Consider the following 16717-nt stretch of genomic DNA (forward strand, 5'->3'; position numbering starts at 1 on the left):
TTTCAAAGAATAGATACAGTGAAAAATAAGACGAAAAATACCGAGATGGAACAAATTAATGTTATTAATCTTACTTCTACACTCGCCTTATAAATTATTGATTGATAATATTGACTGTATTTTTGTTTTCATGTTTAAGCACTTGATCACAAAAGTTACCAATTAAACAAATAACGTTATTCATCACCCGTCCACTATGCACTCCACTCGCACGCCATGTGTCTGACATCTTTTCCATGTTTATGTGTCGTCAATCGTTTGTTCACATAAAACACGAGTATTAATGTGTTTACCATAATGTCACCTGAATAAAAACAAAAGCTAAGGTGACTACTTTTGGAGACATCATAATAAGTTACGTTCAATGTCGTTAAATCTACGTTGATTATCTAAATGGACTTTGGGCACTTGCATTATCTTACACAGCGTTACTCTGAATCAAGTTTGTCATGTTAATGTACTGTGATTTATATGGATTTGTACTGTTAATGTTCTGTGATTTATTTACTTTTAGTATTGTACATTTTTGTTTGTGAGTGGATATGATCAGAAACATCGGACGTCATAAATGGATAAAGGTAACTTGTATATGACAGAACAGGTTTTATTGATGTGTGTGACACAATTCACTAGTTATGGAAAGGACATGACTAACATCATCTCATCCCAAACTCAAAAAGGAAACGAAATACAAACGTGAAGCTGGCTCGTTCCAACGTTGTAAAAGCAAATGGTACTGTGTAAAAAAATCTGACACTAACGGATACTCATATAAAACCGGATCGCAGATTCAAATATTGAACGAGGATCCAGAAGAAAATGGTTTGCCAACAATCACGGGTCGCCGGGTCGTTTTTTTTTGTGTGAATGAAGGAGCAAACTTCCAAATGGATTAATTTATTGCAATACGGTTTGCATGTATATCAGTTTAGCCCTTTTTTAATTTCCAAAAAAAAAACTTTTATAAAGTGAATAGACTCACAAAATGATGTATATTATGAAGTTTTTTATATAAAAGACATGGCAAGTTTCTGAAGCGGAACTTGTCCATAAAACAGTCTTTAAACAATACATAGCTAGTTTACTCATTTTCTACAGCATAGAAGCTTATATTTTGGTTGAAGAGTCATATTTGTTTTGCACTTAATCGTTCTTATATGTACATGTAGATGATTTTCTAAAACGACCTTCGCTACTAACATTTATTTTCATTTTGTGGATAATTAGTGGTTACATGTTCTGTATTTGAGTCAATTAAATAACTTTTTATTTATTATACTGCTTCTATTTATAACAGATTAACGGCTAGTATTTCTGACTTTGAGAATATTTGAGGTCTGAAGTTGATGAAAACAATTGTTTGACGAAAACCTGACCTGTAAGCGACAATTGATGGATCGGTTTAACTTATTTGTCATAAGTAAGAAGTGTATTATTAACGTGGCATTTGTACAGTACGTATCTGCTCAACCGGAAACAAGCAATCTTTGTCAGTGTCCTTCTATCCCCCTTCCCCCCACCAAAAAAGCTAAAATGATTCAGAATTTCAGTTGGTGCATTTTTACGATGCAATCACTTAGTTGGTTATGAAACGTGCTTTTATGTTTCCGTTTCCTTATAGCAAGTAAACATGAGTGTACGGTCTTTGTTTGTAAAGCAAATTGATATCACATGTGATTTTTCGGCTGCTTTTAGTCAATGTATGGTTTGTCTGATAGCGTGCTCTTTTTCGTGCAACCCCCGCGCAGAGATTTGACTAAAACCAGCATAGCTCGATAAAAACCCTGCCGTTATAACCAACCACGTGATGATAGCCGAGTCACGTGTTACAATAATTGTCCAGTTGTTATTTTTACTTTTTAATTTAGGTAATTAATGTTTGTATTATGAACGCAAATGAATACACTATTTTCAATATACAAAATAAAATGATACTTCTTTTAATAATGTTATACTTAAACAAAACAATAACATCTTTCCTGATCCGAAAGGATTTTTTTGTGAATGCAGTGATTGTATGTGAGAGCATGGAACGACAACTCTGCGTGGAGATTGTGTCTCATGGTGTATTGATTGCTGACAAATTGGTGCAATTAAACCAATTCAGGTACACGCAAAACATGAATGACGTGAATGCCAAAGAAATTACATGTCCATGTTGAAGCAACAAAATAAAGTATCATTATACGAGGTGATAGTGGCGCTGTTATAAGCTATTAAAGCCACTATCACGCTCACCAATACTATATACGAACTGTATTATGCTATTTAAAAATTACAACAACAAACAGTACCATGCGATGGTTATTTACAATAGGAAGACCCTAAAAACAAGTAACATTTGTGTAAAAACGTTAAAATACAAACATTCGGCAACTTTTAAGCATCTAAATATCGTTCCACGATGTCATCTACTTTCGTTTTGTGGTTGATATCGAGTCAGGATCGGATTCATTCGGGTCGCGTTCATTAGCATAATTTATACAAGCTATAAATACAAGCTATCCCAGAAATCTACCATTTTCGCATTCCAGTTACCCAGAATTAATTTCGGCTTGACATAATGATTATTTATGAGAGCCACGCCATGTTTACGACGCTGACCGAATCCAATCTCGCGTTCGCTCGTTTAAGGTGCCTTTTCACAGATTTTGGCATGTATTGAAGCTTTTCGTTAAATGCTTTATATTGATAAATTCAAACATTGGACCTAAAAAATCTCCAGTAAAAAAAAAGAATAAAATTTAAAAAAGGAAAAAGGTAACCCGCAACTGGACCCGAACCACTGACCCCTGAAGTCCTGGAGTAAAAAGTCTCCCGCCTAGACCACTCGACCATCCGTGCTGATGCTATGAGCGGATGTATTTTTAACTTATATAAGCAATCCTCGTAGTTTCCCCAAATATATAGAGAAATGTCAGCGGATTAAAACTGATCTTTCACTGTTTCAAACCGTGGAAATTAACAGTGAAAATTATAGATATTTTTCAATGTCAGATCTGTGAAATGATGTCGTTTTCATGACGTTAAGCTGGGCCACTCTTGAGAATATTTTTTTCTATGATCCCTCATGAATTAAAACCGATATTCCACTAAATCCAACAAATATCCTCTATGTAATATTTATCAGCAAAACTCAATGGATATGCTTTTACATATGTATTTTATTGTAAGAAAAAAATGCCTTATTTATATTGATTAACATACACTTACACTTTTCTTTGTAATGCTACTTCAGAGATGTCAGATTGGATGAAGACGCAGGGCCAAAAGCTGAAGAAGTTGACAGACACAGAGAATAAAATGTCAATAAGAAAAAAGACTAGATGATGTCAATAGCAATCAAAATAAGTTGTGACCACATATAAACACGTAAGTGATAAATGTATCACATTAATATGCCTGTCTTGCTGCCCCATAAGTTCTTTTATGTCCTGACAGAATAATCTGAGAAAATGGGACTTGATGATTACCACGGGGCATTGGTATGAACAAAAACTTAATGCTGTGAAGGAGATGGGGCTAGGAAGAGTTGGGAAGAGTTATTCCACACCAGAGAATAATTTTAGGTCTGTGAAAGCTTGCTGCTTTTTACTGGCTTTTTTAATCAAATCTGGACTTGAGTCAATGAGTTTATAATTTTATTTTTATTTTCTCTGTGACAGGCGTTTCTTGTTTGATTTATTATTTAGCAGTACATAAACAACCAAGCAATGTAATATGGAACTTTTACACCCATTATTGCTGCTTCTTCCTGTATTTGTGCGATGATGATCTGAAATATAAACTTCATGATGCTATATTCTTAAATCTTTTTCTATAAAGAAGGAATGTAGTTGACACTTGTTTATAGTTGCATTCCATCGTTCCTCAAAAAGTTGTAACTCTGTTGCTCTGGTATCTTCAATACCATTGAGTAATTAAATAATTGAATGCGTTTTAATTCCCTTTTATTATTGTTTAATTTTAGTTACAATGCTATGAGGTTAAATTTTATTTACACGTACATGTATTATGAATATTGCTGGGCCAAGTGTGAGGTTGAGCACTCCAAAACCGGTTTAAACCCCCAATGCTCTGCATTGACCGTTCCAAGGCGGTGACCCCAGCTTTATTCTTATTTGTGTTTATGCTGCTTTGTATTGTGCTGTATGGTCCTGTTTTGTACTGTTTTGGCAATCGGTCACTAGCCTTAAATAAAGGACCTACTTATTGTTTATAATAATAATTCAATACTACTCCAGCAGCTGGAGTTTCGCTTCTTTATATTGAAAGAAGCGCAATAACTACTTTATATTAAAATACTGTCTGTGATGTTCCGCTGTTTTAGTCTGCATTTATTTAATGTTTTTATATTATTTTTATTTAATGTACTATTAAAAGAATATCTGATGTTCAGATCTGATTTTATCATTCTTTGTGTAAGTGAATTTAGTCCATTTATTAAAGCATTCTTCATGGTTAGTCCATGAATGTTTATTGATTCCACAATACATTCCCATCACATATTTGATACAATTATTAAAATAACTTGAAATTATTATTATTTATGAAATCCTCTTCTCAAACAATAAAATAACAACTTTTCAGACGATCTTGCTCTTCTGGCTCACACTCAACAACAGATGCTGGGAAATACTAACAATATTGTAAACAACTCAGCTAGATGGGTAAGATGTAGGGACAGCTGGAGAGACTCGACAAATACTGAGACTTTTGGAGGAAGTCAATTGGCGGGTTGTGTTCAATACAGGACATCAGGCGAAGATCAGATGCGATATATAAATATGAATTAACATGTATAGACCTATGCATAGGAAGTTTGTAAGAAACTGTTATAATTTGTCGGTTATGGATTTAATCATAAAATAAAATGTAATGTTTTCTTATCTTGGCAAATGAGGAAAATAGAAAGTTTAATATCAGCCCATCACTTCAATGCAATGCTGATCTATGAAAATAAATGTGATTAATCAGCTCATCACTACTAGGCATGGCTGATTAATGAAAAAAGTGATTTAACTGTCCATCACTACAAGGCATTGCTGATCTAGGAAAATAAAACATGATTAATCACCCCAACACTACTTGGCATGGCTGATCTAGGAAAATAAAAAGTGACAAATCAGCCAATCACTACTAGGCATGACTGATCAAATACTAGGCATGACTGATAAAGGAAAATAAAAATGTGATTAATCAGCTCATCACTACTAGGCATTGCTCATAAAGGAACATAAAACGTGATTAATCAGCCAATCAGTACTAGGCATGTCTGATATAGGAAAATAAAACGTGATAGTGATTTATCAGTCCATCACTACAAGGCATGGATGATCTAGGAAAATAAAGTGATTAATCAGTCGAACACTACAATGCATTGCTGATCAAGGAAAATAAAGTGATTAATCAGCCCAACAATACAAGACATGACTGACCTAGGATTATACAAAGTGATTAATCAGCCCATCACAACAATACATGGCTTATCAAGGAAAATAGTTAGTGATTAATCAGCCGATCAATACAAGGTATGGATGATCTAGGACAATAAAACGTGATTAATGAGCTCTTTACTACAGGCATGGATGATCGAGGGAAATAAAAACGGATAAATCAGCCCATTACTACAAGGCATGACTGATCGAGGAAAGTAAAGAGTGATTAATAAGCCCATCACTACATGGCATGGCTGATGAAGAAAAATTGAAAGGGATGAAACAGCCCATCTTTACAAGGCATAAGTGATTGAGTAAAATGACGAAATGATTAAATCGACTATATGACATGATGATATCCTTAACCATTTGATTAATGCTTGAGACTTAAATCGTTTTAAAAAGCACACATGTAATCTATAAAGCATCGATTGAACAGGCTATCTTAATTTATTAACAAAACTTAACTACGTCCATGTTCCGGTACCGTGTTTTGGACCCTGAGAAATTTGGTTTTCACATGCGTATATTATTTAGTAAAAATGGTTTGATGGTTGTTGTAAGTAATCGTGTCTTATTGGCAGTGATCATACGAAGCTTGATTTTGTTATAAGTGAGTACATATTGTTTCAAGTACAGTTTTATATCAATACTTTCTTGAAAGGATGCAAATCTATCAAATTGTAATGAAAGTGATTCTAACTTTTACGAATATATTCTTTGTTATTTGGCCTCAACATCCGATTTAAGAGCATGTTTAATTACACGTTGTGCAATGATAAGAAGAACGGTCGTACCTTTAAAGCGTTTATGTTTCTACCAAACCAAGATTTTATTCAAAACATGATGGTGGCTTGCAATAACGCTACAATGACATTCACCATAAAAAACTAATTGGTATTATGTGTGTCTGAAAGAAAGTGCGCGCAATATGGAACAATATCGATGTTTGAATACTGTGTGAATGTCAGTAAGTGATATGTAATTACTTCTCTATTTTTTTATTTGGAAATTGGATCCAGTGCTACTAAATATGTTTCATTTTTGCATGTATAACATTTCAATAAATAAAAGTTTGTAATCTTGTCTTGCGTATGTTTTTTTAAATATTAAAGGGGATACTTCAATACACAATCTAGACGAATTCATTTCAAACGAGCACCTGCATTTGTATAAACATACTCGCGTGGGATATTTCCCATCCCACGAGTCAAGGCATGTTATTGAGTCAATTACTTTAATAAACGAGTTTCCCGATTGCTCCTTAGCAGATCATGTCATTGCGTGAATTACAATTCCTCATTTGCAATTGTGATAGGAAAAAGAAAACATCACGCAAATGTAGTAGTAGTATTAGTAGTAGTAGTGTGGTAGTGGTAGTGGTAGTGGTAGTGGCAGTGGTAGTGGTAGTAGTAGTAGTAGTAGTAGTAGTAGTAGTAGTAGTAGTAGTAGTAGTAGTAGTAGTAGAGTAGTCGTAGTAGTAGTAGTAGTATCTAGTAGTAAGTAGGCACGTCAGTAAGTAGTAGTAGTAGTTATTAAGTAGAAGTAGTCGTAGTCGGTAGTAGTATTAGTAGTATAGAGTAGTAGTAGTAGTAGTAGTAGAGTAGAGTAGTAGTAGTAGTAGTAGTAGTAGTGGTAGTAGTAGTAGTAGTAGTAAGTAAGTAGTAGTAGTATTAGTTAGTAGTACTACTTGTAGTAGTAGTAAGTAGTATAGTAGTAGTAGTAGTAGGTCGTAGTGAGTAGTAGTAGTAGTAGTACGTAGTCGTATAGTAAGTCAGAGTGTAAGTAGGTAGTTAGTAGTAGGTAGTTAGTAGTAGATAGTCGTCGTGAGTAGTCGTAGTAGTATAGTAGTAGTGGTAGTAGTAGTTAGTAGATAGTAGTAGTAGTATTAGTAGTAGGTAGTAGTAGTAGTAGTAGTAGTAGTAGTAGTAGTAGTAGTAGTAGTAGTAGTAGTAGTAGTAGTAGTAGTAGTAGCAGCAGCAGCAGCAGCAGCAGCAGCAGCAGTAGTAGTAGTAGTAGTAGTAGTAGTAGTAGTAGTAGTAGTAGTAGTAGTAGTAGTAGTAGTAGTAGCAGTAGTAGTAGTAGTAGTAGTAGTAGTAGTAGTAGTAGTAGTAGTAGTAGTAGTAGTAGTAGTAGTAGTAGTAGTAGTAGTAGTAGTAGTAGTAGTAGAAGTAGTAGTAGTAGTAGTAGTAGTAGTAGTAGTAGTAGTAGTAGTAGTAGTAGTAGTAGTAGTAGTAGTAATAGTAGTAGCAGTAGTAGTAGAAGTAGTGGTAGTAGTTTTCGTTTTTAGATGGTCGCTTTAGCGACCGTCTAATGTGCTTGATGTGAAATTCAGGTCGATACGGCCTAGGTATGATTAACCCAATACCCGATTGCGTATCCGCGCAAGAAAGAGTTGTATAATTTATGCAAGAGGTTTGAGTTCTCCAATTATGTGTATTCACAAATGGAAACATTATATTAATATCGTGTTACATTCAATATTTTCGAACGGTGTTTTATAGAAAAGAATCAATAAACAATGATCGTAATGAACGTGTCGCGGAGGAGATTGTTTATGAATGATTTAAATAGTCCACTTTCTGCTGCGTCTGTGTGACGTAGTATTTTCGCTCAGCTCATTCATAACTCTGCGGCTGGCGATAATCAAAGGGGAGTCCGGATGAGAATAACGCACTAGTATAAGGTTACGCTTGTTTATATTCACAGGTCTCAATTAATAATACGTTGACCACGAGTTCAACAATTATTACAGGGAAACGATAGACAACATAAAAAATGTTTCATTATCGCTGAAACTGTTAAAAAAAAACATTTAAATATAACAAGAATATTCTCTAAAAAATGTAGTCATGCTGTTTTGAAATAAGGTTTGGAATTTTGGTTTCTAAATAACTTAATTCAAAACAAAAGTATAATTATAGTATTTTTATACTTGTTAGTCGCATATTTACCGCATTATAATGTGTGTTATAATAGGCAAACCATACATTAGTAAAATTCTATCTGCCTTCGCACATAGAAGGAATGGGTCAATTGGGTGCTGCGTTTCCTTTGCTTACTTCAGTTAGAGGTCAATTCTTTACGTAATAGCAAACACAAGGCTCCGTCTTCAAAGGAATTGCGGAGCGACAATAAAAGTCGTAGTCGCATGGTATTTGCGTTTAGCGTCCTATTTGGTCACGTGGTTCTTTTTTCGCGGGTGTTTTGGCATTCATGATATGAGGCTATTAATAGATGCGCCTGTCGATAAACAAAGGAAAGTTTACGGGTTATAACAACGCAATAGGTTACGCTCTCACATACAACTCAATTACGTAGTACAGGTCGTAAATTGAGAGATTCGGGAAAAAGTTGACGCTTATTTATATTCTCAATTTATAAAACGTTGAACACAAGTTCAACAATAACTTCAGCGATACGATAGACAAAAACAAAAAAAATGTTTCATAATCGCTAAACCCGAATATAACACACAATTTATAATAATAATACGAATGACCTGTTTCATAACCTCGTTCATGCTACTACAGCGGGTATTTCTAACGAGAGCGCCGATGGCGCTAAAAGCATAGTTGCAAGATACAGGGAAGTTGCTGCTGAAGTAAATGTTTAGGTCAAAATATACTAAATAGTTTCCTTATATGTTTCGATGTAAAAGCGACAACTTTGAGCGAAAATAAATACAACATTTTGCACATAGAGACCCCCATAACCATACCTTTTCTTGACGGGCATTCTTAGCTGAATCGATTTAAGCAATAAAAAAGATATGTCATGTTCAAACCAAAAAAGAATTCGACTCGAATCAAAATCGACTGTTTTTGCGCCTTTTTTTCGGCCGTTTTCTAGTGGATTGTAACCTTCTGCAGTGCCATTTTTTAATTTAATCTCCAACTTTATCCTATTTCAGGGATTTAGTAGTGAACACCTATGCTTACCCTATCAATATCTCCAAACGATAAAACCAGAACAACAGTCGAAAGTGTATAACATGCCTTCGAGGAAAATATGATGATTTGTTTAGAAAGTACAGCCCTTCATGACTCGATTATTTAGTATATTGTAACCTTAACGATTGCTGACATCACGAGTCGCCCCCCTTGTTACCAAAATGTTCTATTTTTAGAAACGGGAATTCCAAATAGTGACGAATGTGAATGGTTACAAAATGACATAACTATGAAAATAAATACGTAGAATTACATTATTTCACGCATACCATTATGCAACCATCCGTTTTCTTTTCCGACTTGATACATTTACAGCTTTCCATTTAATATTTTACAGACACAACACTCGTCCAGAATTCGCGCGAATCCATTAAATCCGATGCCACATTTAAACCGTTAGCTCTACTCGTAACGTTAATTTCTGGCTCAAAGTAAATCATTTTAACTTCAATTCACACATCTCTATTACTTTCAAACTCTACTTCATCAAATCCATAGAAAGGCAGGTCAGAATCCATGTCATAAATCAGAAAACATTCATCGTACTCCGCCATTTTTTACACATTTTCAAAGAATAAAAGTGCTTTATGCCCCACTTCCTGCTGGGAATATGTTTCAATTTCTATTTATAATTAACCGATGAAATGTTACATATCCTTAAACCAGGGCCTTATGAATTCAGTTATGTAAACATTTGACCTCTCACTAAACAAAGGAAATAGAAATTAGGTGTGAGGTCACTATCAACAAGAACAGAATTGTTTTACGAACGAAATTTGTTTTAGTTTCTTTGAAGGTTTTTTCACGTAAAACGGTTTTAGAAAAAATCACTTAAAACGGTGTAAGCAATATTCTTGGAAGAAAACGTTAGAAAAACGTTTTCAAAAAAAAAATGTAAGAATTACCATATACTAAATTAAACAGATATATTTCGTCTGATTTTTGATCAGGTAAAGCTTCATAATGGTCAACCGATCGATGTGGGTTTTCGAAATGTCGTATATACCTTAAGCATAGGTGCGTTGCACCTATGCTAAAAACGTTCTTTGGTTCTGAACAGATAGCGGCGATCTGTTGTATTTACGGGTGCTAGCAACGCAAAAGTAGAAGGTTAGTAGAAGGTTTAGCTTGTTTATATTCACAGTTCTCAATACATAGACAGTTGGATATGAGTTCATCAATTACTACAGGCATACTATAGGCAACCTCGAAAATTCTTTATAATCGCTAAAACCGAAAACAACTAAATATATTATATTAAATATATTTATAACAATAAATGTCTTTTAAAAATGTAGTCGGCGTATACGCTGACTTTGAAATAAAGTTAGCAATTTACTTTTCTAAATAATTAAATACAATTAAACAAAAGTTAAACTATTGTGTTGTGTTTTTCACTTGTAAGCTGCATATTCACCACATGAAATGTGTGTTAGCATTGTCAAACCACACATTAGTGTGAGAAAATAAAAAATATACTACGGGAGAGCACTTCATATGTGTCCTCATATGCCTTGTTATGAGTATCTTTCTTCTCTATCGAAATAGACCGTATGTTTATATTTGATTTAAACGCAGTTTTCTTTCGACACATTTAAATCACACGTCAATAGCGCCGTCATGCGAAAATGGGTCTTATGCGTTTCGGCAAGCGTTTGTTAAACTCAACATGTGCTTTTGCGCAGTCAGGCCATAGGCGATGCTGTTCGCTTTAAAATCACTCAATATGCTATGTTTCTCCTTACCAGAAGGAGGGATAGCTGAGTCGGCTATTTATATGATGGGCGAATATGGAATAAGACCCATTTTCGCATGACGAGGGTCATTACAAATCTCAAATTGAAAATGACACATTTAAGAACAATGCGTTTTGATACAAAATTGAATTCAAAATTGCAAACTTGTTAATAATGGCAGCCTATCCACACATTAAGGAATGATTGCCAGACGTGCTGACCAAGTACGGCAAACATTGTGGTATGATAATTAAACGATTTTCTCTTATCGTGACACTATACTATTTCGCTAATGATTGTTTACTCATCTTGGAGGCGAAAGTGAAATTCTGCGAGATTGATTGTAACACGTAATTGTAACAGGGACACTATTTGTGTCGTTTGAGCATACAGAGAGAAGTCCGGAATTCCTTACACTGAACAGTGCTGCATCCTTTGAATTGAGCACAAACGCAGTGATGTAGCAAAAATTCAGAGGTTGTATCTCGAATCAGCTTATTAAATATTCGAAAATATTCATGCGTGTTTGTTGGCGTTATGTAAAAGTCACTAAGATGAAAACTGAAACAGCTACGCCTAAAAGCGCATTAGTGCTCCATACCTATGTTTATGTTAGCGTTGTTGACACCGTGTGAACTGCTCGGGTAACAAGTAAAGCATAAACAGCAATGTTTATATACTTTTATTCCTCCATATACAAGATACGAAGATTATTGTATATTTTGAATTTGTATATGGTGTCAAAAATCAAAAATTTTGTACACGGAACTTTCATTATGAATCTATATTCTTGGTGAGATAGTCATTTGATATTAGAAAAATATTCCTTTAATATGATGGTGACTGCAATTTTTCTTTATATTAAGTTCGCATAACCATTTTCATCATACTTTCTATGCTTTCAGAACTTCCAAAAAGCCTGTTGTTTTTATTTTGTCTTAGTTATTTCTATGAAATAATAAGGATGATAAAAAGTGCACACAAATTCGACCCGTGCGCTATGACACACACTTTATAAAGTTGAATGGCGTGTGTTCATTTTAAACTTGCGATTGATTTTCAAAAATGAATTGCGTCTTAAATTATGCAATAGCGAACATCTCCCAGTGCCATCAGCGCTTTGATTTTAAAAGGCAATCTTCTTCGTTCTTTTCTTTCTCTCAATCGTCTCTCAATTACCGATGAGCTTTTAGTCCGGAATTAGAATGGAACTGTAGATGCTAAAATGTATGCACACTCTTTCTCAAGGTATTGGGTCGCTGGAAAACACTCGCTTCTTGTATTCGCAGGGGAGGTCCTCTGACTTTAAGATTATGATGAGGTAATCCTGACACAAAAAAAACAGGGTCTTTAAACAACTATGTTGTCACTCAACACAGCCAAACATGACCACTAGGTATGTGCATCGCCGGGCTGCGTGCCTCTGTGGACTCCACCCCAGCTTCAGATTACCTTAAAACGCGCCATGTGGCACCAGTGGACAGGTCTGGAGAGCTATAGGGCAAAAAACACGACCTCTTTCTTAACCCTCTCGACAACAAAGAGACCTTCGTAAACGACCACTGTTTGAAAACGTTGTGTTAAAATGCACGTTCCTACAGGTGAGCTCTACATAGTTGGATGATATGGATTTTAATGTATGTAGGTGTGTCATTCAGTAACAATGCATTCGTCAAAAACAAACAAATATATACTGATAAAATTTGTTTTGCACGGCGGTTAAACATTGTACAAATATTTGTTGTTCTCGAAAAACAAAGTGAACCAAACAGATAACCTGCCCAATCAAATAGATATGCGGGTGAACATAATTATATAATAATTCAAGTAGACACACGGTTGACAATAAATATATAATAATGACAATAACAGATTTCTTAATGAAAAAATCCTTCTGGTTTGTATACAAGAACGTGCTAGTATTAAGAACAACATATTGGATGAACATTCTTAGTATGCTTATGCTTAATATAATATAGCAAGGCATAAATAGCCACAATCACAGCTACCAAATAGGCGGAGCGGTTCATGTCTGGTGCCTAATTTGACATTTTTATGTGAGTTAATCAACAACGGTTGCTGTCATTCAAAAAGCTTGAATGTCTTTCTCTGACAGAGATATTTTTATTCCAACAACGATGTTGAACTTCAGTAGGTGTTGCTATAAATGCCATCGCGTAACTACAATTGTAGAGGGAAGCCATCGAGGAAACTTAATGAACGACTATACCGACATTGAAAAAGGATCTCTTGTCGAACGGGTTCGTTGCATGTGCATGCAAAAATGTGATTCTTTTAGAAGTACTTATATAAAATAATGGTCGGCAAAATGCAAATACTCTGATGATTGGGAGTTTTGTACGAAACGTGGAGCAAGCACAAAAGAACTTGTCTAACGTTATGATACGGTTAGCACACCCTCACATGTTATCATCCATTTCACGCTTGATAATTGTACGATGAAAACCAGCAATTAATACATTTGACATACTGTCATTTTATGGAAACGGAAACTAAAGGTGTTTTTACACTAGTTGTATTGAAACACTTCTAATCGCTTTTACATGCTTGAAAAATTGATTCCTCTGTTTGCCTATTGACCCTCAATATTTATCAGTTTCTTTCCTCTGAATCGTTTAAAGACACCATGGCGTGTATGTTAGTACAATGTACGTAAAATTGTGGTCATTATATCGAATATACAAGATGATCAAATTGACATATACATCATTCAACGAATTTTTTTGGCACAGGTAAAAATTAAACTCCCTCTTTCTCATGTTGTTCTTGAAATATTTTAACATTTAATTAAAAAATAAGCAGCATATAAAACATTTGAACTTTTGATAAAACTACCATTAATCCATAAACAAACTAACATATTGTGTGTTACTTAATTTATAAATCTTAGCATCACCCTGGAATAAACATTACCTACTTTGCAATGAACACCAGAAATAAAGAGAATGGTCGTCGTAATAGTCATGAAAAACCATCCAATACATTACAACTTCTAATAATTGAAAAACAAAACATTAACGTTCCATGACTTCTTACGGGTTTTTCGATAAAGTAACGATACTATGAGGAGGACCGATACTATGAGAATAAGGGATAACTGTACGAAAGAAATTAAGGTATGATAATCTATATCTAGTGAATGAGTAATACAATTTGAGTAGACGAACAGAACTACAAAAGCCATAGTCTTCACTCGAATGAAAAGCCCAGGTCCTTTCAGTTTATACATACATAGTAAATAATATTCACAGTTATTACAACACAGCTGACATAGAAACGGTCATATCATGACAAAATAAAACTAATGTATGTTTTATGAATACAGTAGTCGTTTGCGTGTATTTTTACATCGGTTCTGTTGCTAAACAATTGAGTGCATGATCAGTTTTCGTCCGAAAATTACACGAAATAATTCGACTTTGTTGTTGTCATCGGTCTTAGAGTAAAATAAATTAAATGTCACGGCTTGTTACTGATGACATTTGCTAATTTATCTAAAGGGGTTTTTATAGCAAATAACACATTACAACTGAAACATTTATCCAAAATTGGATGTCAGAACTAAATGATTCCTCAAGATCAATAAGTTACAGGCAGTTTTGTAAATTTGAATTGCAACCTTACTTAAAAAATGTTAGCATAACTAATTTTAGATCTGATCTTTGTAGATTAAGGGTTTCATCCCATAGATTAGAAATAGAATCAGGCAGATGGCACAAACCTGAAGCCATTCCATTTCAAGATAGAAACTGTCAACATTGCAATGTTCGTGAGGATAATATAATGTTTTATTAGAATGCTCTTTATATGATGATATTAGGATATTGTATATAAATAAATACTACTGGAAAAGACCAAGCATGATCAAATGTATTGAAAGAATGCAATCGGATAATATAAGTACCAACAGAAACTATGTATGTACATAAAGCATTTAGTCAAAGAAACCTGTATAAATATTATTATGATTAATTGTATATAATGCATTACCCAAACTTGACTTCTCGCTCTCTATTCGTCTTTGTTGTTTTTGAAGTTATCGTTTATAGCATTGATTGTTAAATAGATTCTAAATGTTGTAATCCAAAAATAATGTGTCCTAGACCTTTTCATGTATTGATACTTTATTTAACAACTTATGGAATTCAATACAGATCAAATGCCATGCCTTTATATATGTTACTATGTTTTGATCATGTATACTCATGGACGGTTTGTCTATTGTATATATTGAACAAACCTAAACCTAAACCATCTGACGAAAGTGCGTGTGACATCCATTCACCTTAGGTCTTTGTTTCTGCATGGTTGTTTTCTACGCTGTGCACTCAACTGAAGAATGCGCATTGAAATTAACTGGCGGATTTGTATAATGCGTTCAAGGAAAATAATACCTTCTCAAATATATTTTTATATTTTGTAGATGATAATTGATACGATACCCTTTCAAGTTAAATTCCATGAGATAGTAAATGTAGTTATACGTTATGCAGACACGAAATATACCGAAACGTCCGCCAATCCCTTTTAAGCAGAACAAAGAATTGATACCATTGACAGAATATCTTTAATATGCTCAATTAGTTTATTTACTTTGTAGTTTGTTATCTATACAAAAGAGCGAATCTTATTTCACATAAAACGAGTCTACCTCAAGAAACGTTTGTAATATTTGTAAAAAAAGGTTTTACAACTAAGATACAACTAAAGCAGTTTCATGTTTAGTAGTGCAGGAAAATATTTATGTTTTGTGTCCTATTTTGTGGAAAGTTTGCAATATTGAATCGCACACTGCTCAATGCTGTAATATATGTGTCACCAACGCGATATTGAACAATAAACTGCTGAGTCCTGTAACATATGTGTCACCAACGCAATATTGAACATTAAACTGCTGAGTCCTGTAACATATGTGTCACCAACGCAATATTGAACAATAAACTGCTGAGTCCTGTAACATATGTGTCACCAACGCAATATTGAACAATAAAATGCCGAGTCCTGTAACATATGTGTCACAAACGCAATATTGAACAATAAACTGCTGAGTCCTGTAACATATGTGTCACCAACGCAATATTGAACAATAAACTGCTGAGTCCTGTAACATATGTGTCACCAACGCAATATTGAACAATAAACAACTGAGTCCTGTAACATATGTGTCACCAACGCAATATTGAACAATAAACTGCTGAGTCCTGTAACATATGTGTCACCAACGCAATATTGAACAATAAACTGCTGAGTCCTGTAACATATGTGTCACCAACGCAATATTGAACAAAATACTGCTGGTCTTGTAGCATTAGCGTCAGTTTTGGTTCCTGTTGCTTTAATTAAACACTGATAGATGTGTGTTATTATCGATTTTCTTTCGACACATATCGTTTTAAGCAGAACTCGGTCTCATGTAACGCTTTTACGTCTCATCTACACATATAATACGTAATTCTGAGTGATACACATTCGATTATTATCTATGCGTTTAGTTTGTCTTATAAGTTTTAAATGATATGCTTTTTTCATTTTATGGCAATATGTAAGCAATAAGAGAACATGTCCTTTA

The 16717-nt window shown here is 34.2% G+C and overlaps 1 long non-coding RNA gene across 2 annotated transcripts; it reads left to right on the plus strand.

The window, feature by feature from the left end:
* The first annotated feature begins 437 nt into the window (after window positions 1–437).
* LOC127879617 (uncharacterized) lies at window positions 438–6523 on the plus strand. 2 transcript variants are annotated; one of them, XR_008049179.1, is made up of 3 exons: window positions 438–910; window positions 3239–3372; window positions 4591–6523. It is a non-coding gene; the product is annotated as an uncharacterized LOC127879617 (long non-coding RNA). The 2 variants fall into 2 exon arrangements; XR_008049178.1 differs by having other exon boundaries at window positions 438–578.
* Window positions 6524–16717: the final 10194 nt, after the last annotated feature.

The sequence above is a fragment of the Dreissena polymorpha genome, chromosome 4, assembly GCF_020536995.1.
Source record: "Dreissena polymorpha isolate Duluth1 chromosome 4, UMN_Dpol_1.0, whole genome shotgun sequence".
NCBI classification, from domain to species: domain Eukaryota; kingdom Metazoa; phylum Mollusca; class Bivalvia; order Myida; family Dreissenidae; genus Dreissena; species Dreissena polymorpha.